This window comes from Bombus terrestris, chromosome 6 (assembly GCF_910591885.1).
Source record: "Bombus terrestris chromosome 6, iyBomTerr1.2, whole genome shotgun sequence".
Taxonomy (NCBI): Eukaryota; Metazoa; Arthropoda; class Insecta; order Hymenoptera; family Apidae; genus Bombus; species Bombus terrestris.
Genome location: NC_063274.1, coordinates 2421748 through 2447284, shown reverse-complemented (window position 1 = coordinate 2447284; position 25537 = coordinate 2421748). Strand labels below are relative to the sequence as shown.

At 42.2% G+C, this 25537-nt stretch overlaps 2 long non-coding RNA genes across 2 annotated transcripts; both read left to right on the top strand.

Moving 5' to 3' along the window:
- The first annotated feature begins 1799 nt into the window (after window positions 1–1799).
- On the top strand, window positions 1800–20020 carry LOC110119338. Its single transcript, XR_007224297.1, has 4 exons — window positions 1800–3284; window positions 4025–4339; window positions 4414–5350; window positions 19894–20020. It is a non-coding gene; the product is annotated as an uncharacterized LOC110119338 (long non-coding RNA).
- LOC125385238 lies at window positions 13444–19506 on the top strand. Its single transcript, XR_007224296.1, has 2 exons — window positions 13444–13536; window positions 18362–19506. It is a non-coding gene; the product is annotated as an uncharacterized LOC125385238 (long non-coding RNA).
- Window positions 20021–25537: the final 5517 nt, after the last annotated feature.

Genomic DNA, 25537 nt, shown 5'->3' with positions numbered 1-25537 from the left:
TACAGGCAGTTACACGTACGGACCTTCCTGCGAACGAGCGTGAAAACGCATTGGTTTAATGTTCTTTTTCCTCGTCATCGCTACCTTGCCCCTAACTCGCACAATTTTAAAGATTCCTTCTGACACGAACCTCGCTGCGCGCATTACGAATAATTGTTACAACGATAACAGTGACCTGTTCCTCTGCTAAAATATACGGCGGACTTCGCGATGAGAAAAGAAACTAAATCGTAATAGGATATCGTCCTACCAAAATATAGTAAGTATTTTCTTTGCTTTATCTTTCTTCTTGAATCATTGTTTAATAGTTGTTTGCTGATATGTGTTCAACGGAGTAATTTTTAGTCTGATTGTCTGTCCTTGCATGGAATATAGCGGTAAGTTGTTATTCTTTGACGTTGTGAACCGCGTTTTCTGAATTGGTGTGTGGAAATTTTAGACACACGAAATTAGCTAATTCTGGTCGGGGAGAAATCGAAACAAAGCAATGTGACGTTTCCTAAAAAATCTTACGTCATGCAATGCAGCGCTTAAACTACTAAAAATAGGTTAAATATATTTTTATTTTCAATATGATAGAATTACCAGGATTATAAAAATCAGAATTATAGTGAGGTGGTATTTGTCCGTGATAGTTGTTGTGTTACTGGCTATAGATGCTGGCTATTATTCTTCTATTTTTGACGCGTGGAAGAAAAATCGGACTCCAGTCACTGGAATTCGAAGAACCCGGGTTTCGAACGTTCGTAACCTAAGGCGCTAACCACTGCGCTGCCGTCGTCCGACTACAGTCAGTGTCGAGTGGCGGCATTTGATTTGTCGAGTGCCGCCACAATAGAAGTCGGAATTATAGAAATCAGAATTCTAGAAATCAGGATTACTAATGATCTCTATTTTGTATGATAAGTATATTGATAGTTGGATTTATTTACTGTGGTTAAACAGGAAACGACGGCTATTTAATTTGAATTTAATGCAGTAATGTGATATAACTAAGACAACTAAATTGATAACTCACAACTCACAACGATCAATTAACGAGTCATAACAACTCGCTAGCTCCTAATTAAGAAACTCGCAACTAATAAACTCCTGGCAACGAGACTCTCGATTAACAACTGACGATTAATGGAATTTCTCATTCAATTATCCCTTTGTCATCTTTTCATACGTCCATCACGCACGTGTTCCGTAACTGTCCGTGATCATGGTCTCGTAGGCCTTCTTCCATGTAACTATTTGACCGAATGACCTGAAGCATATTGATGGGCCCCATGGCCCGTGGAAGTTTACGGCCCCTTTCAGCCAGTCCGTACTTAGGCTTTCTCGTAACATTGTAAATATTTCGTCCTGACTTTTTTGGATGATCTTTCCACGACGCTAGAATATTCATAGTAATTATGCTGTTATATACGGAATAACTTTTTCATCTGTATTTTTACGTGCACACATATTTTAGAAATACAAGTTACAAACGTAATTTTAAGAGAATGGATCATAAGCTTAGGTACATGGCGTTTATCGATCAAGCGTAGGTGACACCATACATACAACCAAAAATTTCCTGCCAATATATGTCGCTAAGCTATCTATATGTAATACCATCTGAAGCAAGAAAAAGTGAAATAAACGACGATCTCTGAACATTGATGCGCTTATTCCTGCCTGGATTTAATATCAAGGTAACGAAACGATTTGTACGCGTGTACAGAATTAATTTCTACATTTTTCTCATATTCGTCCACAAACTAGTTCAGTTTTACTATTGCAATGAATTGCACTTTGCGTTTCAGTTTGTTCGCTGTACACTGTCAGTCCATTATAGCAAAGTGCAATGCTCCAGCACGTACGCCTTAACCCGGTTTCGGTGTAATCAGTGTCATCGACGTGACAAGTAGGCCATCGTGAGTCCGAGTTCCGTTCAGTACCGTCCGTTATCATCAGTCTCCCTAAATATTGTCTCCTCTGAGATATGTACCTACAGTTACTCGAATTTGCTCTTTCCCGATTTTTCGTTGCATCAACGTCAGTGCTGTTGTTGCAAAAGATGAAACGCGGCATCGCGAATTCAAGTGGATGTCAGTTATTCCCAACTTTCAGGTGGGCAAAATATCAGAGATATTTAAAAGTGTTGTGATTATCTGATAGAGGAACACGTGGGTGTGTGCGGAATAGAAATATATCAGATTATAAGTGTTGGAATAGTATAAGTACAGTGTATGCTACTCCAGATGCGCACTCTGGCAGCGTTACATTACAACATAGCTCCGAAGCCATGGGCCTATGTATATTTATATAATTACGGAAACTGGCCTGTCTATGCCCTCTGCACTAACCTAACCATAACCTAACACCAATGTATGCAAGGCATGTTCCTGAAAAGGCTATGAGACTGAAAGACCCTTCTTATTGATTTAGTGTTAGATAACACTTAATGGCTTCGAAGGCCAGGAGAACTACACAATAGTGCTGATGTAGAGTTTTTCTAAAAGTGCCGTCTACTTCAATAAAAAGCAAAGCGTCATTGTATACCGCAGACTTTTATATATTGTAATATCCTGAAAAAACCGTTGGGAAAATTCCGACGAACTACAGGTAGTGAAGAAATGAAAGGTCCGTAACGGGCCAGGTAGGATGGGACATTCCAATGGGCTAAGTGGGTCAACAACATGGCCGCATCCGTTTAGAAGAATAGGCAATCGAAAATGGTGGACCTGACCATCTTGGGTCACCAGCAGCTGTAAGATACATGTGCATGGTAGGGGAACCGAAAACCGTGGTATAAAAGGACGTTTTGGTGGAGAGAATAGTCAGTTACGAGTAAGTTGCGACTAATTGCAGACAGAAGGTAGTCGTCACACATTAGAAAAAAAAAGGAGACACGAACAAGGTGCATAAGGAGCTGTCCCGTTGAACAAAGAAGCAAACTCAGACATACTACGGGTATGTTTACAAAATGTTCGGCATAACGAAGATAGCTAGTATGAAGAGTTTGGTCGTAATACAGTATATTATCGACGGAATTCGCGAGCAGACTAACAACATCATACTGTACGGCGCCAAGGATATTCGCAAATTAAAAAAAAAGTTCGCTACGTACGTGAACATGAAGGAAAACGCGAAGACGAAAGGCAAACTGGTCGAAGAAAAATCCAAGAGGACGAGACGCGACGGAGCTATCTACGCAGAAACAAAAATCACCTAAGTGCGAACTGCCCAACGAAAGCAAAGTTGCCAAGCAAAAATGCCACGAATACGGACACGTCGCATCACAATTTAACAATGTAAGTCCTCTAAGAATGCATGTGGTGTGTCGCAGTCGTTACAGAAAAGCGTTATAGAGACGTTAAGATCGGAGATTGCAATTTGATCGCGTTGATAGACACCGGTAGAGAGTTGACTTTAACGGGAATGAATCGGTACGTGAAAATTGAAGCCCCAAAATTCGATGAAGTCCGATTAAAAGGTGTCCAAAGAACGGAATAATAAGTCAGTCTCAGCTTGACTTTGCAAGCTCGATCGTAGTCGAAAAAGGAAATCGAAGAAAGTAGGAAAGAATGTACGGCAGTTGTAGTTCCCACGAATCCTTCTTGTCTTGAGGACACGGTCGTCATAAACAAAAATTTATTAGATGAATCGGTTGTTCGGGATTTTGAGTGGTCTTCCGTTACGGTACGAACAGCACATCTGTCTTTTTGGGGAAGTTGGAAATTCATACCTCACATTTTTTTTTTTTTTTTTTATTCATTAGAATATTTACAATCAATTCTCGTTGAGAATTTTCAGTACCTTAATTTGGCGTGATACAATGACATGGATTATAATAGTTTTATATTGTTGGTTCTAGTAGAATCTAAGGATTTAATCTAGAGGGTATTTTCTTTTTAGTCTGCGGATCTGGTCCGTCGTGTCTAGTAGTTGGGTGACTAATGGGTTGTGGTGGTTGTTGACTCTTGTGTTATATCTGCTTCTGGACTTGTGTATTTCATCTTTGACTGTACCTCACATGTTGTAATATTTACAGTGCCTCAAGAGGGTGCCTGCCACCCGGAGTGCTCGACGGGTCCGCTCTAAAGTTAAACATAAACACCAGATGAGTTACACCCACGACGATAAGATAGTTACCAGATTGGATAGGAATAGATTCCCTCCTCAAAGGAAATATGGACAGAAAAACACCCCCTGGACTGAGAGCTAGACTATAAGGACCAGGCGCTTCAAGAGGCGAGTATTCAGTCTTCATCACGCAGTCAGTACGTCGGAAAGATGCGACGGTGAAACGTCGAGAGGTTCCTTAGTATCTTTGAGCGGAAACTTCGAAGATGAACGGACCATACCCGTAAGTAACGAACTCTACCAGTGACGAAAATGTACTCAACGATTGTCAATAGCTTGCAATATGGTAATCCACAGAGATCGTAATCGAATGCGGAAGCGGAAAATCCTGAGGATGTCCATTCTAGAAGCAAAATGAAGAAATCTGAGAACCATGGCGTCTCCGTAGAAAGAAAAGAAGCTGTTCAACCATTCTACGTGATTTCGAAGATGGGCATAAATGGAGTGGCAGCCAAATCGAAACGAGTTTCGAATCGGTGACAAGATCGTTGAGACTTGTGGACGTAGACTGTGTGGTATGTCGATTGTCGAAGCTAGGCACACGTTAAAAACATGTTTGGGAACCATAGAATTGCAGATATTCGAAGAACCGACTTCAGCTTTCGGTGTAGAGCTAGGTGACACGTGGTGCGATATTCTTGTACGTACTAGAAACGATTTCGAGATGACGATGCTGAAACAAAGGAACACGGCTATTGTTCATGATTCCATAAATGTCGTGCAACAAGAAACTCCTTCTCAATATAAGATAATGGGTACCCTGATGAAGAATGGCAAGAACTTATTCGGGAGTTTTAAGGAGCGACTGAAAAGGGAAAATGAAGGAACTATTAGAAAATTTATATAAAAAAAATAAATAATGTCACTATGGTTGTTCGGCGGTGATTTGCGAAAAGATGCGTTCGCGGTATAACGCGTCAACGAGAATCATAAAATCTCGTGTCGATACGATAATCGACGCACTCTCTTTACATCCAACAACTTTTAAATACTGGAAAGTACATTTTGATCCAAGAGTTGTTAACAAGTGAAGTTCGAAGACGGTGATGTCAAGAAGGGAAACTATTGATGGGTCTGCCTCTGCAGCACGAGACAAGCGGATTTGTTTATTGCAATCTTCGTTAAGCAAGCGAGGACAACGGTCATTGCTGCCAATTAGATGAGAAAGGAACTGGTGGATAAGGATGGGACAGGACACATATCCTGTGTCTTACCATGACGAGCAATAGGGAGCGTAAGTAAAAATCTAAATCTGAGGACGGCAATAGATTACTGCGGATCCGAGTATGTTTGAAAAGTCGTTGACCATCTTGACCGAAGGATGGATGAGGATAGATTCTGGGGTCACAGGACGTAACAATAGCATGTAAAATAATTTAAAGTATACGCTTCCAGATTTTTATTACATATACTTATAGATCAGGTATATCAATCTGCAATATATGATTGTTTGCCTTTCTTCCTTCTTTCATTAATTGCTTTCATCTTTTGAATATATTTTCATATTCAATTCTCCGGTCGTTTCGAGAAACAGAAGGAGACTTTCCTTTCCTTAATATATGTATATGTATTGTCTGTTGTAATAGAGAAGAGAAACCATGAATAAGGGCGCTGAGATATTGGACGTACATAATAGAATTTAATTTTCTAATGATGTGAAGCGTATGGTTTTTAATTTCTCTGTCTCGATGCAAGGAACAAATTTCCATCTCATGCTTAAGTGAATTTGTGTTCTCTTTCATTTGGTAGTTGTTAGACTGTAGACGTTTATAGGTTTATGAGAAATTTAAAAGTAAAATATCCTCCAGAATACATATAGTGATAGCGATATACAAAATACATACATACGCGTATACGATTATACATAAACATGATTATTATTTGTGGAGGATCGCGTTATTTCGTAGCTGTTCAGCATGTGAAGCAGACAGTTCGTTTCGATCTCATTCCCGATTTTGATTCTCGGCCGCCCAGCTGGCCATCGCATGATTAACGCAATGAAACGAAAATGCTGGAACGGAGCAGCCTACGTTCTGTGTTCGATCGATTGTCACGCTACTTTCGCAGACAATGTTTCCCAGGAGTGAAATTCGTTTGCATCGTCGGATACGTTCGTTCTTTGAACCGAGGAAGATTGATCACGTGAACGATGCTTGTCCTTCCATGTGGATTCCGAATGGAATATTTGCCTAACTAACATACGTGCATTTAAGTGCAACGAACAGAATTAGTAACAAAAATGAAAGCAATGAATTTGAAAAATACTGTAGAATTTTATATAGATTGCTTGTTCGTAGTTTCTTTCAGAGAATTCTTTTTCACTGGAGGAATAATTACATACATGTTATCTAGTTCCTTATAAATACGTTTATTAGATTCGTCGAAATATTTGGCAACTATGATAAATAGTCAGACTAAGAGGAAGCATAAGTGCAAATCTTGGTTTGATCGATTTATACTTCGTACGAATGTACTTTAAGATTCTTCGATGACCATTCAAGGTCAGTTGTTATGTTTGTGTATCGAACACATCGCGGAACATAGTGAATATTATGTTTTTTGGAGAAAGGGTCGTGCGTATCTATTTCTTATGAAACACTTTGTTATGTATCATAACAGCTATATTTACTCACTAGTTCAGATTCTTCGTTCGTTACGTAATTCTCGAATCAAGTTACAATAACAAATTCGACATTAGTAGTAAAAAAACACGAGCTTATATATCTCTGAAACAAGATACTCGTTGAAAAATTGACTCAAACTTCCTTCGTTAAAACCCGAAACGTCCGATTCTATATCTTACCGTTTATCTATATTACCAATAGGCATCTAGTATTCACAAACAGCGACAAACGCGTAGTAGATCTTACCTAAAGCGGCTAAACAGACATGCAACGTATCATTTCAATAAATTTCAACTGAAAGTCTTTCAATCTAACGATATTATGCCAATGAACATACGCAGTATGTACGTTAACTGTATCGATAACGTACGTCACTCGAGACAGGAATGAGGAAGCAGGAAGTTCGAGTTACTGATCGTTAGGAAGATGCTGAAAACACGGAACTCTTCCTTTACAGGTCAAATTTAATTGTGAGAACCAATAACAGCGATTGAACGAACGAATGGCCGTGCGATAATTGACGCTTTCGTGGAAAGTTGCGATCGGTAATAGGTGAGAATCGGGCGAATAGGAACGATCTACGAAGTTCGAATCCGGTTCCAGGTATCTTGTGGAGGTCTAAGGGAAAAGCAACGACGTGTGGGGACTCGCGATCGATTATCCCAAACATGGCCATCTTTCCATGGGACTTTTTCGCGAAAGTGAAATTTATCCGCGAGCTACGACAGATTCTCATTTATCTTCGAGCTGCGCCGAGTCGATTTCATACCCGCGAAAATATTTTTCATAATACAAGGGAAGGAGAATCGCGTCGTCGAATGGAAAATAGGCATTCACGACGATTCTCGCGATACCGAAATGCCACGCCTCACAATTATTCTCTAACGCTGGAAACGGTGAACTGTTTTTCGCAAATGTGTGTTCACATTGCAATCCATTTGAAATTCGGAACCATTCATTTTGCTTGATTACTTTCTGCCACAGCTTTTAGGCTACATAATATGTATGATCGTACGTGTACAATGATAACACACATTTCTGAGAAAATGTGTGTCTAAATTTCATGCATCCATGCTATGAAATACGTTATTTGCAACCGGCAGTTATTTGAATGCAAATTATGTTGTTTCTAGTCAATCAATTAAGTATTTACTTTTATTCTGTGTTAGTACTACAGCGGAAATCTGGAATAATTCAATTATTCAAATAATAACCGTCAAACAGTACGAGCCTGGAATGCGATCGACATCTCGTTTTGTCCTATTGCTTTATCATAATTCTAAATTTACAAATATTTTTCAATCCATTCAACGTCTTATAACAAATTTCAATTGGATGGGAATCTAATAATATATCGAATGAAATGAGGGAAAAGTATAATTAATAGTCTGCAGATCTTTAGATCTATTAACTCTCTATATATTGTGTGAGGAAGAACAATCGAGGTAATACTTTAGCTATATCGAGAATCATATGCAAGAATTTAATATCAGATCGTATCAGTTCTAATTTATTTAATTGCAGAAGGATATGTCTGGGATTGAGGTCTTTTAATTGGATTTCAAAATAAACATGTAATTTTCACACTTCAAACGCATATAATTGGAGAAAATTTTACTTGTATCGTTTGAATGATGAACGCCTCGTTGTGGCATATTTCCACGTCAACTTTTATTTTCTGCATCGTACGTACATAAAGGTGCGCCGTAGTCAAAATCATTTTCTCCGATTTTTAATAGAGATATCTTCAATAACGGTAATTTTAAATATTACAATATAACAACAGACACACAATACTCGATTAAAAGTATTATTGTCAGAAGATAAATAACTAATGTACGTATTTCTGAAATTATGCATTTCAATTCTTTATTCTATCTAAAAAATGTATAATTAAATTGAAAGAATAAATTCGATACATCTGTTATCACCACAATTGTGATACATTGTCAATTCACTAGGTATTTCTTATAAATGTGTACACCGATAAAACCGTATACCGTACACCGGATTCAAATTTTCATACCAATAACTAAATGGATTGTGATCAATACTTTCATATAGTGCAATAAAGTTCATTGCAGACATTATAATAGTATAGAACATATCGCGTTAAAAAATCCGATGAAAACTTTTAGTTACAATTGTCTCGACTATGAAGACAAATCACGTACCTATCTACCTATAACGGTCAATGCACTTGTCATAGCTTTATGTATATGCCAATCGCGCCTACGCGCTTCACCGTTGTAACCTCCACTTCCGATTCGTGTACGATGCGGCCCACGACGCTGCTATTGACACCAATTTTGCTATCGACGGTAAATCAGGTCATTGTCTTTATCGTCGTGTAACATCAATGTGACCGCGTGTTGCATGTGGTTTATCTACTCTGCTACCAAGAAAGCCGCCACAGTCCGGTGACGAAGCTGGATTCGTGGTAAAACGTGTTCGCGGGCAAATTGAATGAAGCGGGGTTACACTTGCGTCAATCGCTTTTCCGCGTCCAAAGCCGCAGTTTCGATTCATCGAGTCAAGTTTCTAAGATTGTGTGAAAGTAACCATTAAAATTATTGTAAACAATTTAACAAGACCATAGATGAGAGCTCGATCAATTTAGTTTACATTAGTATTACTCTAAAATCTCTTACAAAAATTTGGTAATAAAATTTGTCAAAATTGAATGCTGCTATTTTGAAATTTTTACAACAGGAACATTGTACGAAGATGCATTTCTGTATATTCTTGATTGATTCTTCTACTTTCTTGGTGCCCATTACCCCTTTGCAATTAAGGTAAATTTTTAATAACGGTTTAACGTGTCGCAGTTTTGGACGCTATAAAAAGATTCTTCCTTCTAGTTTTCGTTATTATGCAATAGCTATATCAATAAGTACATATATATTATTAATTTTGCTCCTTTACGTTATACCATGCTTTTTGTTCAAATGTGCTCTTTCGAAACACTTCCGACCTAATTTTATTTTTCTATCGCTAACTAAGTTAAATTTTAGTAAAAAAGAAAGAAATATGATAGGAACTACGGCAAAATTAGAGACCACGGCTGGGCCCTTACAATGGAACCCGTCGCAAAGTACCGATGTTTGGGCCCTGGCGCAACATATACGGCTATTTCACCCAGAAGGTGGTGCGCGCAGTCTGCGTCGCAGTGATCCTTCATTTCCACCTCCTTCTTCTGGGATTCCTGGAGGGATCCCGATCCCACATCAGCGTTATTTAGCGGACATCGATGTCCTGCTTTGCATATATGATATTATTGTTCGCGTCACACTTTCTCCACGTTTATAAGCTGTTTTATCGTGTAATTTTAACTGACATGTAATAGTATTGTCTAGAAGCGCTTTTGTTAATATTCTAACTAACTGTACATATGCTTGTCCCATATTTCACAATTTTTTCTTGTTACGGGGTACATCCCCCACAATTTTGGTCGCAGACCTGTGGTTTTTTTGATCGGAGTTAGGTTTTCCCTTCAAATCGCGGTTGAAGCACAACTGCAAAAGTCGTGTAAACTAGGAAAATTATGACTAAGATATGAAAACGCGTATGTTGGATTTGTAGTCATTTACATTATCCACAGCTCAATCGTAGTCATATGATCTTTCTATCCACGATACGTGCTTAAATATTAGAAGTGCCGGCCCTACATCGCATGGAATTTTACTAAAATATAAAAATCCTGTTGTCCGTTGAAACTGTTGCGGTTATCTGAATAAAATAGAACGCGTGGATGGATATGTTGTAGAAATATATTTTTCATATTCTATATTCGTAAATATAGTCGCTAGTTGCTCTTTGCTTTTTACATACGTTACATTAATTTCGCCTTTATTGTACTAATTGCGCAAGAAATGACGTTTTACGTCGATATGTTTACTTCTTTGATGAAATTCTCAATTTAGCTTGATAGTTCGAACTCATTTCAATGTATATCTTCTGAGTTTTTGGCTTCTCTACAAGAGTTTATATCTTATTTTCATGGTGCGATTCCATATCGTCACGCATAGCCTTTTTCCATAACTCTTTCTTTTCGGACCTCCTCGTTTCGTTAAAGACCACCGGAATTTTTCCCGCTACGTACATTATGGGGCGACCATAAGAATCGGTTCGTTTGACCGCGCGGCTGTCTCTCAATTGTCTCACATTCTCGTCAGCTCTATGAGGCTGTTCTCTGGTTTCATGCTCACTCCCTGCACTTTCATACCTACGTACATCATCGCTCTGCGCATACATATCTTCGCGTTTAACATCTTTCGGTAAACGTATTTTAACTACTTTCATCGATACTAGTTCGGGCTTAAATATTACGTCTCCGCTGAATATTACAACTCGGCACGTACACGCGATACCCTTGCCCTCATCTAGATAGCCTAATAAATATCCTTTTCTCGCCTTTTTATCAAGTTCTCTTCTCCTCTCCGCAAGAATGACAGCAAAGCACTCGGAACCGAGAACTCTAAAATTTTCCATACCTGAAGGTTTTTCCATACCAAAATTCATACGGAAATTTACTGACCTATCTCGTTGGCCCCGTTTTTTTAATGACACGCACTGCGGTGTTCATAGCTTCGGCCCACAAAAACAACGGTAGAGTTACTCTGGAATCGACTTGCCCGGTTCTACTACCATTCCATTCTCCCTCTCTGAGACGCCAATTTGTGCAAGAGTGTATGGGACGTTAATTGTATCCTTAATCCCCTTGGATCTTAGAAATCTATCAACTTTTTTATTTTCAAATTCTTCTCCTCTATCACTACGAATTTCTTTGATTTTACAATTGAATTGATTTCCAATTTCTAGACAAAAGGCTTTTAGTTTTTCAATTACTTTTGACTAGTGTTGTAAGAAGTAAATCTTTGTGAATTGTGAAAAATCACCATTAATCGTAAGAATATGAGATTTCTTACCTAATCTCTCGACTTGCATAGATCCGCATACATTCCTGTATATAATTACCTGATAATTAACTACCTCGCGAAAGCTCGACCTATGATGTCTTCCATACGCGCAACCTTCACAGGAAATGTTTCTGACGTTTACAACTTCCCGCAGGGAGGACTTGCTTATGTGAGTCTATGGGGGCTTGCAAACCCACGTTCCCGCAGCCAGGGGGGACCGTCGGGGTAAGTCCCGGTACCGGTCTATCGGCGTTGACCGATGCCCGTTGCCTTGAGGACCCCGCTTACGTGAGTCCCATCCGGAACTGTTGAGCTCGGTTAGCAGGTCGCCGACCGGCAGTGACGTGGCCGTACATCCACTCGATAGTCGCACCAATCACTAAAGATCGTACCACGGGGATCGAGTATAAGGCCCGGAGGGAGTTGCGACCCCTCAGCTCGGTTAATTTCAGTTGGACTCGTGGTGACAGTGGTTGATGGGCAAGTGCAGATAAAACGACCGATTTAAGGGGTGTTGACTCCCCAGAATGGCCACCGGCGAGTGAGCAGCGTCCTGGAGAGACGGTATGGCTTGGAAAGCGCCCCGTTCAACCTGGAAGAAGGGACAACCCCTGCATGCTTAACTAATCCAGGTAGCAAGGTACTGGGAACCTTGTACGCTGGTTGGGCGTACCCCAACCCCTATGGCCCTAGAGTTGCTCGGGTCCAATGTGGCGTCTACGCTCAGGAATGAACCCGTTACTAAAAGACACACTAGATGTCGTCTACAACTTTTATATTCAAATTCTATTTAAAATCGCTAACATGTCTAACGTTTTGATGACAAAGCCGCTGGTGCCATAACTGCAGTGTGTCCGCGTTTGACTCCGCTTTGAGGTGTAAGACGTGACGGGTACCAAGGCATATACAGCGTATCAATTTAACATTGCGCTTATTAATGTTAGTACCGCGTGTTGCTCTCTAGCCTCGCATTCTCTGCCACGGGCTTTCTTCATTTTCCTTTTTTATATGGTGCCGATGTTCTCGGAAGAGAGTCTCTTTCAGAGTAGAGGTGTAGTTTTTCCTTGCCGAAGGTTCTTTCGCTCTTCGTAAAGTCCCGGGTTCTTTTTCTTTATGACATCATGGTATGGGACATCGTTTCGCTGGCCATGTGACCAGCACGTGCGCTTCAACCCTGGATATTTCTCTATGGCCCTGTGTCCTTATACGTTCTAGTTTTCATCACTATGCTTTAACAAGCACATACATATTATTAATTTCGCCTCTCCTTTGTACCATGCTTTTTGTTTAACCGTGCTCTTTCGAGTTACTTCAGACCTAATCTTATTTTCCTTTCGCTAACAAAGTAAAATGTTAGTAAAAAAAAAGAAATATTATTGGAACTACGGCAAAAATAGAGACTACGGCGAGCCCGTACTGCCGCTTCGATGGCTTAGGTAGGAAAGTACGGGCCCTTGGTGCATAGTATACGGCTATTCCACCCAGAGGACTGTGCTTACCGCTATTTACAGTAACCCATCACCGCGATTCCTGCTTCTGTGCTTCCTGGAGGCCCGACCAACGCCAGCGTTATTTTGCGGACGTCTATGTTCCACTCTCTTCTTTTTAGTCCTGTTGTCCAAGGGAGGTGTTAGTTTTAGTATGGCATAAATTCTATTGTTAACAGTATTAATATTCTTGTTAGTCTTATTACTATTCTATTTGGTGGCAGTTAGAGATGCGTTCTAACTGCTATCACAGACTGTTTATGATGAGCGTAGAGAGCGGCACATCTTCTGCCCGACTTTGACCGCTGACGGCTTCATTTGTTTTGGTCGGTGTTAGGTCTTCCCCTCCAGCCTCGGACGAAGCCTATCAGTTGGAATTCTCTAAAATAGGTAAATTACTATTAGGATTTGAACTCGGGTACCTTGGATTTGTAGCCGTATACTGTATCCACGTCGCCACCGTAGTCATATAATATTTATATTCTAGAACTCATACTTAAGGTTACAAGTGTCGGGCCTACATTGCTTGGATTCCCGTTGAAACACTAGAAATCTAGTTGTCCGTTGAAAGCGTGATTCAGATTTAAAAACGGGGTTATTAAATTATATTAAAACTTGTTTTGTATCGAAGCCTTTCTTTGCTACACAATTTTACTTTTTTTTATTAGAAAATCAAACAAAAAGCTTGTCGTACGATAATCGAGGATTGAAACGCGGCCGTAGAATCCTGCCCTTTCTAATCTTTCCTGCTTGTTAATAATGTCACCAATATAGTCAAAATTTGATTTCACTAGATATCAAAATATCTACAAAAGCACCTGAAAACATGAGTAAATCGCACAATTTCCAAAAACTGAAACACGTGGTTGTAGAAATCTTTCCCTTTCCAAATTTTCCTGCTGGTTACCAGCACGGTATGGTGCAGGTATTCACAATGATGATTCAAATGATGTTTTCTATCTTGTACTGTTATCCGCATCTCAAAACGATAGCAAAATAGTGAAACAACACGTTTCCTAGGGTGCGTGATAGTTGCCGCGCGGTTGCAGATGGTTTGAAAGAGCTCGTTAGTTCGCTATCCCGCCGCGATTTCTGGCAGCGCTCCAGTATTCCTGCGTTCGATCATGTCGGTGTAACACGCCCATACCATATACCTACATCAACTTCCCTTTGTAATTAAGCAGTTTTTTCGATTGGATAGTTAATAATTAATAATAGTACATTTAAATCGTTAGTGTTACGTCAAAGATCGTGCGAAAGTAACCGTTACGATCTGTCTATGATCAAGAATGCTGCTTATTATCAACAATTTTATAAGATGATAGATGAAAGCTCGATAAATTTAGTTTTTATTAATATTACTCTAAAATTTCTTGCAATAATTTGGTAAGAAAATTTATCAATACTGAACACTGCATTTTTGAAATTTTTAGAACAAGAACTTATACGAAAGTGCATTTCTATATTTTTTTTATTGATTCCTCTACTTTCTAGGTGTCAAATATTTAATATTACATTTTTATAATGTTTTTTTGAATTATGCCTAAGTAATTTAGGTAAATTATTTATAACAAAATAACTGTTGCGAAGTCTTAACTAAGTAGCGATCAGTTAGGTTGCAACTGATCGATTGATATGTCAAACTTTTGTGCTGGATTGGTTTGGATGTGGAGCAATAATATAGAATAACAATAACTGTCAAATATATTTGGTATAAATGAAATAAATATAAGTATAAATACTGTTGAACGATGCTCGTTCAAGGTATTCGCAACGATAGTGTATGATTGCTCGCAGATAACTCGGTCAATCTCGTAGTTGTTGATGGCTAATTCGTAGATACTCGGTATAAAACTCTCTCGCTCGCGATCGCGTCCGTTTATTTATACTGGTCGGGGAGCGGGGTCGGAAATTTTGAATTCATCTTTATTCGGAGTTTATTTACCATTACGCCTCATGCGTCAAGGCTGTGTCAATGTCCTGAGGCAAGACAACAACATGAGTCGCTCTCGACCCGCCTGGTCCTATGATGCCGCTACACTTTGAACGAGATTAACGCTCAAGGTGGAAGCAAATTAAAGATGTCTAGTAGTGGTATGGTTTGGTTACTTATTTGCACTTTTTAGTACACACGAAGAGAATCATTAACACATTGAGATGCAGAATAATGTTATGTTTAGTTAATACGGTTTAGTGTAACTCGAAGTGTATGACGTTCTGATAAAAAAATACTGCCTCCAGAAGCTTCGTCTGGTCCTTATATACTAACTTTCCGTCCCCGTGTTTTCCATGGTTTAATCGTGTACACTCGTGGGCGCATACACTGTGGTATTGCTAATTGATATCGCATGTTTACTGTAGTCCTGACCCATCAGACACTTAGGCTGTTTATTAGGCTCTTAATCAGGTCCGCATCCTAAGGCTTACACCTTTGGAGGTGGGCAATTCGGGCTTTCCTAAAAAAGGCAGATGTGTTGTCCGAGTCATAAATTTACGACCACTCCAAATCCGTAACATCAACTATTAATTTCGTTCCTTTCCTTTGTGCAACGCTTTGTGTTTATCCCTGCTTTTTTAAGTCACTTCCGATCTAATCGTATTTTTCTATCGCTCACAAAGTTAAGCTTTAGTAGAAAAAAAAAGAAATATAACAGAAACGACGGCAAAATTAGAGACCGCGACTGAGCCCTTACAAGGGAATTCTGTCAAAGAACCGATTTTTGGGCCTTGGCGCATCGTATACGGCTATTTCACCCAGAAGGTGGTGCGCGCACTCTAGTCGCAGTGATCCTTCATTTCCACGTCATTCTTCTGGAATTCCTGGAGGGATCCCGATCCCACATCAGCGTTATTTAGCGGACATCGATGTCCTGCTTTCCATATATGATGTTATTGTTCGCGTCACACGTTCTCCATGTTTATAAGCTGTATTATCGTGTAATTTTAACTGACATGTAATAGTATTGTCTAGAAGCGCTTTTGTTAATATTCTAATTAACTGTACATATGCTTCTGCCATATTTCACAATTTTTTCTTGTTACGGGGTACATTCCCGCACAATTTTGGTCGCTGACGTGTGCTTCTTTTTATCGGAGTTAGGTTTTCCCTTCATGTCGCGGATGAAGCCCAACTGCAAGGATCGTGTAAAGTAGGAAAATTACGACTAGGATTAGAACACGAGTCCTTTGGATTTATAGCCGTATACAATATCCACGTCGCCACTGTAGTTATATAATATTTATATTCTAGAACTTATACTTAACTTATACTTCGGCAAACTTATTTTCACAACTTTCATCGATACTAGTACGGGCTTAAATATTACGTCGCCGCTGAAGATTACAACTCGGCACGTGCACGCGAAACCCCTGTCCCTCATCTAGATAGCCTAATAAATATCCTTTTCTCCCCTTTTTATCAAGTTCTCTTCTCGTCTTCGCAGGAATGTGTGCGAAGCACTCAGAACCGAAAACTCTAAAATTTTCTATACCTGAAGGTTTTCCCATACCACAATTCATACGGCATTTTACTGCCCTGTCTCGTCGGCCCCGTTTTTTTAATGACAACGGTAGAGTTACTTTGGAATCAACCTGCCCGGACTGACTTGGAATTACCTGATAATTAACTTCCTCGCGAAAGCTCGAACTATGATGTCTCCCATACGCGCAACCTTTACAGGAAATGTTTCTGACGTCTACAACTTCCCGCAGGGAAGACTTGCTTATGTGAGTCTATGGGGGCTGGCAAACCCACGTTCCCGCAGCCAGGGGGGACCGTCGGGACAAGCGTCCCGCTTACGTGAGTTCCCTATGTACACCGCAGGGAAGGTCGCCGAGAGTGTGAGGCCTTTAAATACGGTTACACTCTCTCTACGTGGCCTTGGGTAGTAGCGCACCCACGATCCTGAAGCCAAGGGTGGGACCGCTGGGGTAAGTCTCGGTACCGGACTATCGGCGTTGACCGACGCCCGTTGCCTTGAGGCCCCAGCTTGCGTGAGTCCCATCCGGAACTGTTGAGCTCGGTTAGCAGGTCGCCGACCGGCAGTGACGTGGCCGTACATCCACTCGATAGTCGCACCAATCACTAAAGATCGTACCACGGGGATCGAGTATAAGGTCCGGAGGGAGTTGCGACCCCTCAGCTCAGTTAATTTCAGTTGGACTCGTGGTGACAGTGGTTGATGGGCAAGTGCAGGCAAAACGACCGATTTAAGGGATGTTGTCTCCCCAGAATGGCCAGCGGCGGATGAACAGCGTCCTGGAGAGACGGTACGGTTCGGAAAGCGCCCCGTTCTTCCTGAGAGAAGTGACAACCCCTGCATGCTTAACTAATCCAGATAGTAAGGTACTGGGAACCTTGTGCGCTGGTTGAGCGTACCCCAACCTCTATGGCCCTAGGGTTACTCGGGTCCAATATGGCGTCTACGCTCAAGAATGAACCCGTTACTAAAAGACACACTAGATGTCGTCTACAACTTTTATATTCAAATTCTATTTAAAATCGCAAACATGTCTAACGTTTTGATGACAAAGCCGCTTGTGCCATAACTGCAGTGTGTCCGCGTTTGACTCCGCTTTGAGGTGTAAGACGTGACGGGTGCCAAGGCATATACAGCGTATCAATTTAACATTGCGTTTATTAATGTTAGTAGCGCGTGTTGCTCTCTAGCCTCGCATTCTCTGCCACGTGCTTTCTTCATTTCCCTTTTTTATATGGTGCCGATGTTCTCGAAAAAGAGTCTCTTTCAGAGTAGAGTAGTTCTTCCTTGCCGAAAGTTCTTTCGCTCTTCGGAAAGTCCCAGATTCTTTTTCATTATGACATCATGGTATCGGACATCGTTTCTTTGGCCGTGTGACCAGCACGTGCGCTTCAACCCTTGATATTTCTCTATGGCCCTGTGCCGCTATACCTTATAGTTCTCATCAATATGCTTTAACAAGTACATACATATTATTAATTCCGCTTCTTTCCCTTGTACCATGCATTTTGTTTAACCGTGCTCTTTCGAGTTACTTCAGACCTAATCTTATTTTCCTTTCGCTCACAAAGTAAAATGTTAGTAAAAAAAAAGAAATATTATTGGAACTACGGCAAAAATAGAGACTACGGCGAGCCCGTACTGCCGCTTCGATGGCTTAGGTAGGAAAGTACGGGCCCTTGGTGTATAGTATACGGCTATTCCACCCAGAGGACTGTGCTTACTGCTATTTACAGTAACCCCACACCGGAATTCCTTCTTCTGTGCTTCCTGGAGGCCCGACCAACGCCAGCGTTATTTTGCGGACGTCTATGTTCCACTCTCCGGGTGTTAGTGCTGTTGTCCGAGGGAGGGGTTAGTATAAACGTATCTTAATTCTATAGTTAGTAATATTGTTATTTCACTACTGATCTATTTGTATTCTATTACATGGCAGTTAGAAGTGCATTCTAACTGCTATCACAGCCTGTTGACGATGAGCTTCGAGTGGCACATCTTCTGCCCGACTTTGACCGCTGACGGCTTCATTTGTTTTGGTCGGTGTTAGGTCTTCCCCTCCAGCCTCGGACGAAGCCCATCAGTTGGAATTCTCTAAAATAGGTAAATTACTATTAGGATTTGAACTCGGGTACCTTGGATTTGTAGCCGTATACTATATCCACGTCGCCACCGTAGTCATATAATATTTATATTCTAGAACTCATACTTAAGGTTACAAGTGTCGGGCCTATATTGCTTGGATTCCCGTTGAAACATTAAAACTGTAGTTGTTCGTTGAAAGCGTGATTCAGATTTAAAAATGGGGTTATTAAATTAAATTAAACCTTGTTTCGTATCGAAGCCTCGCATTGCTACACAATTTTACTTTTTTTTATTAGAAAATCAAACAAAAGGCATGTGTTACGATAATAGAGGATTGAAACGCGGCCGTAGAAACCTGCCCTTTCTAATCTCTTCTGCTTCTTAATAATGTCACCAATATAGTCAAAATTTGATTTTACTAGATATCAAAATATCTACAAAATCACCTGAAAACATGAGTAAGTCGCACAATTTCCAAAAACTGAAACACGTGGTTGTAGAAATCTTTCCCTTTCTAAATTTTCTTGCTGGTTACCAGCACGGTATGGTGCAGGTATTCACAATGATGATTCAAATGATGTTTTCTATCTTGTACTGTTATCCGCATTGCAAAACGATAGCAAAATAGTGAAACAACACGTTTCCTAGGGTGTGTGATAGTTGCCGCGCGGTTGCAGATGGTTTGAAAGAGCTCGTTAATTCGCTATCCCGCCGCGATTTCCGGCAGCGCTCCATGATTCCTGCGTTCGATCACGTCCACGCGATATGCCTACATCAGCGTTCCTTTGTAATTAAGCTATTCTTTCGATTGGATAGATAATAATTAGGAATAGTACACGTAAATCTGTTCATCACAACTATGATGTTGGGTCGTCTGATCCGTACGATTTCTTCTATTTCTTCATCGCGACGCTACCGTTAACGATAAAAGTGATCATGTAAAAGCGGAAACGGCATCGTGGTTAATTGCGGTTCAGCCAACCATGGGATAGTTTACGATTAATAAATCGCTGCACCGTACAACGCTGCTGGAAATCGGATGGTTTGAAACGAAATCCTTAACGATCCTTGAAGCTCTGGTAATGCGTGCCACCCAATGAGTTTCTCGGTATACTGAGAATCCATGCAGAAGGGATGTGACATGGTTGGGATTTCATAGTAATAATATTCTATTATTTGTATTCAGAGCTTCCCATGTTTTTTCGTTTTCCATGAGTAATGTTACGTCATGTGACCCTATCATATACTGTTACGCCACGAGGCTTAACACAGGCTGTATTTTCTAACCGTCACTCGCGGCCCTACAATGTCTCAGTCAGATCGTCTTATCTGACCGCCGGATCATATACAATGTATCGACGAGCGCATAGCTGTCGCCAAGCAGCGAGTTCTCGAAACGTCGAATTTGGTCCGTTACGTTTTCCACGCAAGAACAGACATACGTGATCATAGGCGCGAACGGTGGCGTGACCTAAGTATAGTGGGGGTCGTCTTAAAGATGAGACAAAGAAATCATCCAAAGTCCATCAGTTCCTTGTGACGCGTCGAACGTTACACATTGAGCCAAACATTCGCTTATTCTATTAAGTATCATATCGTGCTACGTCCACCAAGAGACTAAGCTCAATTGTAAGAGCCTTGCTCTATATTGTATACATCTATATTATCTGCGTGCGATAAGGTTGTTAATTGTTGATATCTTTTCAATCGTGTAGACTAAGTGTTGGAAATATACATTATTATAATTCTGTGACTCTCAGTGTTATACCGCATCAACCACCCCGATTATCCTAACCGAAATACGGGGATCGAACTATTCGTGGTGTCGATTATTCTAATCGTAACGGGAATTTACGACTCTCGTTGACGCGTATTCTAACGACCGCGTCTCCCCGCGATAGCTCGAATTTTACATAGTCCTTCGAGCCGGATTCAGTGTCAAGTGAAGAGTGCACGCCAGTGACACCCACTACAATACAGTGCCACGTGAATCCAACACAACCAGCAGCGGAAACGTTACCACCCCAGCGAGGTCAGTAACGTTAAGGGTCGGCACTTTTGAAGAGATATAATTCGGTGGTTGAAACGCAACCACACATCCTCCTACCGCAAGGTGGACAATCGCCAACAGAAGTAAGTCCAAACGATTTCACTATCAATTACATAAAAAAATAATGGCAACCGGAGACGAGCTCGCCAACTTGCGTCGTCGCCGGGGCTATTGTAGCGCCCAGTTTACACGCCTCGCAAAAAAACTGGAAGACATCGAACAATCAGGCTGTCCGGACGAGATCGACTTGCTTCAAATTAAAGAACGTCTAGAAACCTTCGAGAAGGAAATCCGTGCATTACAACACCAGATCGTAACTTTAGACGAGGGAGAGATCGCGCGCGGCAGTGAGCTAGCGGAAGAATATGAAAGGCTGCAATGCCGAGTAGCCAAACAATTAATCAATACACGACGAAGTACGCCGTCACAGTCGACAAGCGGCGAATCAGCCGTCGGCCGCGAGTCCGCGTCGCTCAAACTACCGGAGGTTCGCATACCTACATTTGATGGCGCCCTCGAAGATTGGCAGTCGTTTCACGATGCCTTCTCATCAGCGATAGATAGAAATGAAAATTTAGCACCGGTTCAGAAATTTCATCATCTCCGAACAGCCCTGACTGGCTGGGCCGTGCGAAGCATACAGTCATTACCCATCACCGACGCAAATTACGCAATCACCATGGACGCTCTTAGGGAAAAATTCGACTGCCACCGTCAGATCTGCATGCGTCACTGGGATTTGCTTTTCGACTATCCCAAAATAACTAAAGAAACACCCGAAGCTATAGACGATCTTATCGAGACAGTCAAAGTACATCTCCAAGCGTTAGAAAGACTCGGGGACCCAGTCACGTCAAACGCCATTCTCATAAAGCTTGTCACGTCGAAGTTACCCTCAGCCGTTGTTCGCAAATGGCAACATACCCTACCGGACAAGAAATTGCCGCCATATACGCATTTAGTAGATTTTCTAAAAACACGGACGAATAGCGACAGAGCGTGTTCATCATTAACCGTCAAAAAAGGGGCGTCCGATCAACACGACCGTCGGCGACAGGACGCGCCGCGAAGCTATACATTCGTAACTACACATAATACGTTGTTGTGTCCGAACTGCCACGGACAACACGAATTATGGAATTGCCATGTCTTCAAAACGAAGACGCCCAAAGAACGCCTGGAAATCGCCAAAAGGGCGTCGCTCTGTACCAATTGTTTAGGCAAGGGACACGCTCTCACTCAATGCTCCGCGGGATCATGTCGCATCTGTAGACAGCGACATCACACGTATCTGCATCAAGACCAGGGGCATAGCAAAACACGAACACGTGTCGACCGAACATCGAGCGGTCGATCGTCGAGCGACCGATCATCCAGCGGTCGATCTTCGCCCAGTTCACCGTCCCCGCGTTCGTCACATCGTTCGAGACGCTCATCTTCGTCTCCCCGAGCGTCTCGTCGAGATTCTCGCCGAGAGTCTCCCCGAACGTCTCCGCGAACATCCCCGACACGCGAATCTCGGTTTCCGCGATCGGCGGCATCGGGATCGACCATATCGTCCAGTCCTAAACGACACGGAAAACAATGACGTCATCAGACGAGCCTGTTAGGAACCGAACCACAGAAAACGGACTCATCGACCCCGCTCCCTTTTGAACAATTGCAAAACGACTTGTTAGTCACAGCGCAGGTCAACATCTTGAATAATGAAATTCAACCAGTTCGTTGTAGAGCTCTGCTAGATACCGGCTCTAGCATGAACTTTATCACCGAAAGGCTCGCTAACTCATTAAAACTCAATCAACAGAAATGTTCGGTCCCAATCGGAGCACTCAACACGTTATCGACGACCTCGAAACGCTACATCACGGCCACGATCACCTCTATTGACGGCACATACGAACGCAACTTGACGTTTCTGATCATACCGACTATCGCGTCTTGGGTCCCAAACCAACCCGTAGATCGCTCAACGATACAGATACCTAGGAATCTCCAATTAGCCGATCCAAGATTCCATAGACCTGCTCCGATCGAAGTATTGTTGAGCGCCGGACCAACACTAGCATCACTCTGTGTCGGCCAACTTGATATCAGTCAAGCAAACGGGCCCGACTTGCGTCTGCAAAAGACGAGATTCGGATGGGTCATCGGGGGGAGCCCAACCTCACAATCATTAGCATACGCATTTCACACCTCCACGACGGCTTTACAGGCGGACCTCGCCCGTTTTTGGGAAATCGACGAGGGACCGCCCACCGCACGAATTTCGGAATCGGAACGACAGTGCGAGGAGCACTTTCGAAATCACGTTCAACAACGAAGGGCGATACGTTGTCGCTCTCCCATTCAACGAAACAACTCCTCCGCTTGGATCTTCGAAAGCCATGGCAATGAAGCGACTCACTTCCCTCTGCCGTCGATTCCAACGGGACAAACAATTCGAAGCCGACTATCACGCCGTAATACAAGAATACTTGGAATTAGGACATATGACGAAGATCACCACGGACCACTGCACGGACGACGGATATTTTCTGCCACATCACGGCGTGATCAAAGAATCCAGCCGGACTACAAAACTCCGAGTTGTGTTTGACGGATCTGCACCAACCACCACCGGAGTTTCATTAAACGACGTACTTCATACGGGACCGAAACTACAAGACGACATATTTCTTATCCTTTTAAGATTTCGTTTTCATCAGTATGTCATTACAGGCGATGTCGAAAAGATGTATCGACAATTTCTTGTGCGTCCAGAGGATCGGAAATTCCAACAAATCTTGTGGCGCAACTCGGACGGAGAAGTGGACATCTATCAACTTAACACAGTGACATTCGGGCTGTCAGCGGCCCCCTATCTAGCCATTCGGTGCCTCAAACAACTGGCAGACGACGAGGGACATCGATACCCACGAGCAGCGATGGTCTTACAGCGAGACTTCTACGTCGACGATGTTCTCACAGGAGCCGATACAAAGAACGAGGCACAATCACTGAGAACGGAGCTCATAGAATTGCTTAAATTAGCCGGCTTAAACATCCGAAAATGGGCAGCGAACGACCGGGAACTGCTACGAGGACTTTCCGAGCAGGACATAAACGATAAGCTGCTACTAGGCGAATCGCAAACTTTCAAAACTCTGGGTGTTGTTTGGAATTCCTTTGACGATTCGATCCTATATTCCGTCAAGATCAATCCTACCGCCTCTCGAATTACGAAGAGAACAATCAGCTCCGAAATTGCCAAGATCTACGACCCTCTTGGATTACTGGCACCAGTGATCGTTCGCGCTAAGATGTTGCTCCAACGACTTTGGACTTTAAAACTTGACTGGAACGAATCTCTTCCGGCTGACGTACACACAGAATGGAGAAAATATTATTCACAGCTACCTTTGCTAAATAACGTGAAGTTTCCACGTAAAACTATAATCAAGACTGCAGCGGAAATTGAATTACACGGATTCTGCGACGCCAGCGAAAGGGCGTATGGGGCATGCGTCTACCTTCGCACCATCGCTCCGGATGGTCATGTTTGGACACGACTCCTCACTGCAAGGTCAAAGGTGGCTCCACTCAAATCACAAACCATTCCAAGGCTGGAACTAAGTGGAGCACTTCTTCTCGCATCATTGGCCACTACAGTCCTTCAAGCGTTACCAATCAACATTTCTCGGACCGTTTACTGGACTGATTCTACAATCGTTTTACACTGGATTAATACATCACCCCATACGCTGAAAACCTTCGTCGCCAATCGTGTGACAGAGATTCAACAAAAGACTCACACCTCAGATTGGCGCCACATTCCCACTACCGATAACCCTGCAGATCTCATATCCCGAGGCCAATCACCCCAAGACTTCCTGCGATCTACCATTTGGCAACATGGACCAGAATGGCTCCAACAACCTGAAAAATACTGGCCGTCGTGGAACCCAGTACCATTAGTTGAAATACCAGAGCAAAAGAAGGCAACATGTCTGTCCGTGACTCCGCCTGACCACAGTCTACTGGAGAGATATTCTTCTTGGCCCAAGCTGATAAGAATTGCCGCTCGTTGCCTCCGATGGAGGCAAAAACAGGATCGGGGGGGACCTCTAACCACACATGATTTAACCAATGCGCATAACAAATTGGTCAAATTGTTACAACTCTGTTATTTTCCAGATGAAATACGTACTCTCCGCACAGATCGAAATTCTGCAGTGAGGGGGAAGCTGCAACGACTCAATCCATTTCTGGACAAGGACGAGATATTGCGAGTCGGAGGCCGACTCAGTCATTCACCAATGCCCTTCACTCAGAAACACCCAATCATTCTACTCAAATTCTCAGTTACAGCACTCATAATCGAGCATGGACACCTCCTAAATCTCCACTCCGGAACTCAAGCTACCTTATATGCCTTAAGGAGATCTTACTGGCCTATCGACGGCCGTAGTCAAGTTTGGAGCACGCTGAAGAAGTGCGTACGTTGCTGCCGAGCCAATCCACCTCCAGTAGAGTACATAATGGGCGACCTTCCAGCTGCACGGATAACGGAATCTCGTCCATTTACCAACGTCGGAATCGATTATTGCGGACCGTTCTACATCAAGGAACGAAAGGATCGCAACCGACGAAAAATCAAGGTATATGTAGCAATCTTCGTATGCCTTGCAGTTAAAGCAGTCCACCTCGAGCTGGTCACCGATCTCACTAGCGAGGCCTTCATTGCTGCTCTGCGAAGATTCATCGCTCGCCGAGGATTCTGTGTAACAATTTATTCTGA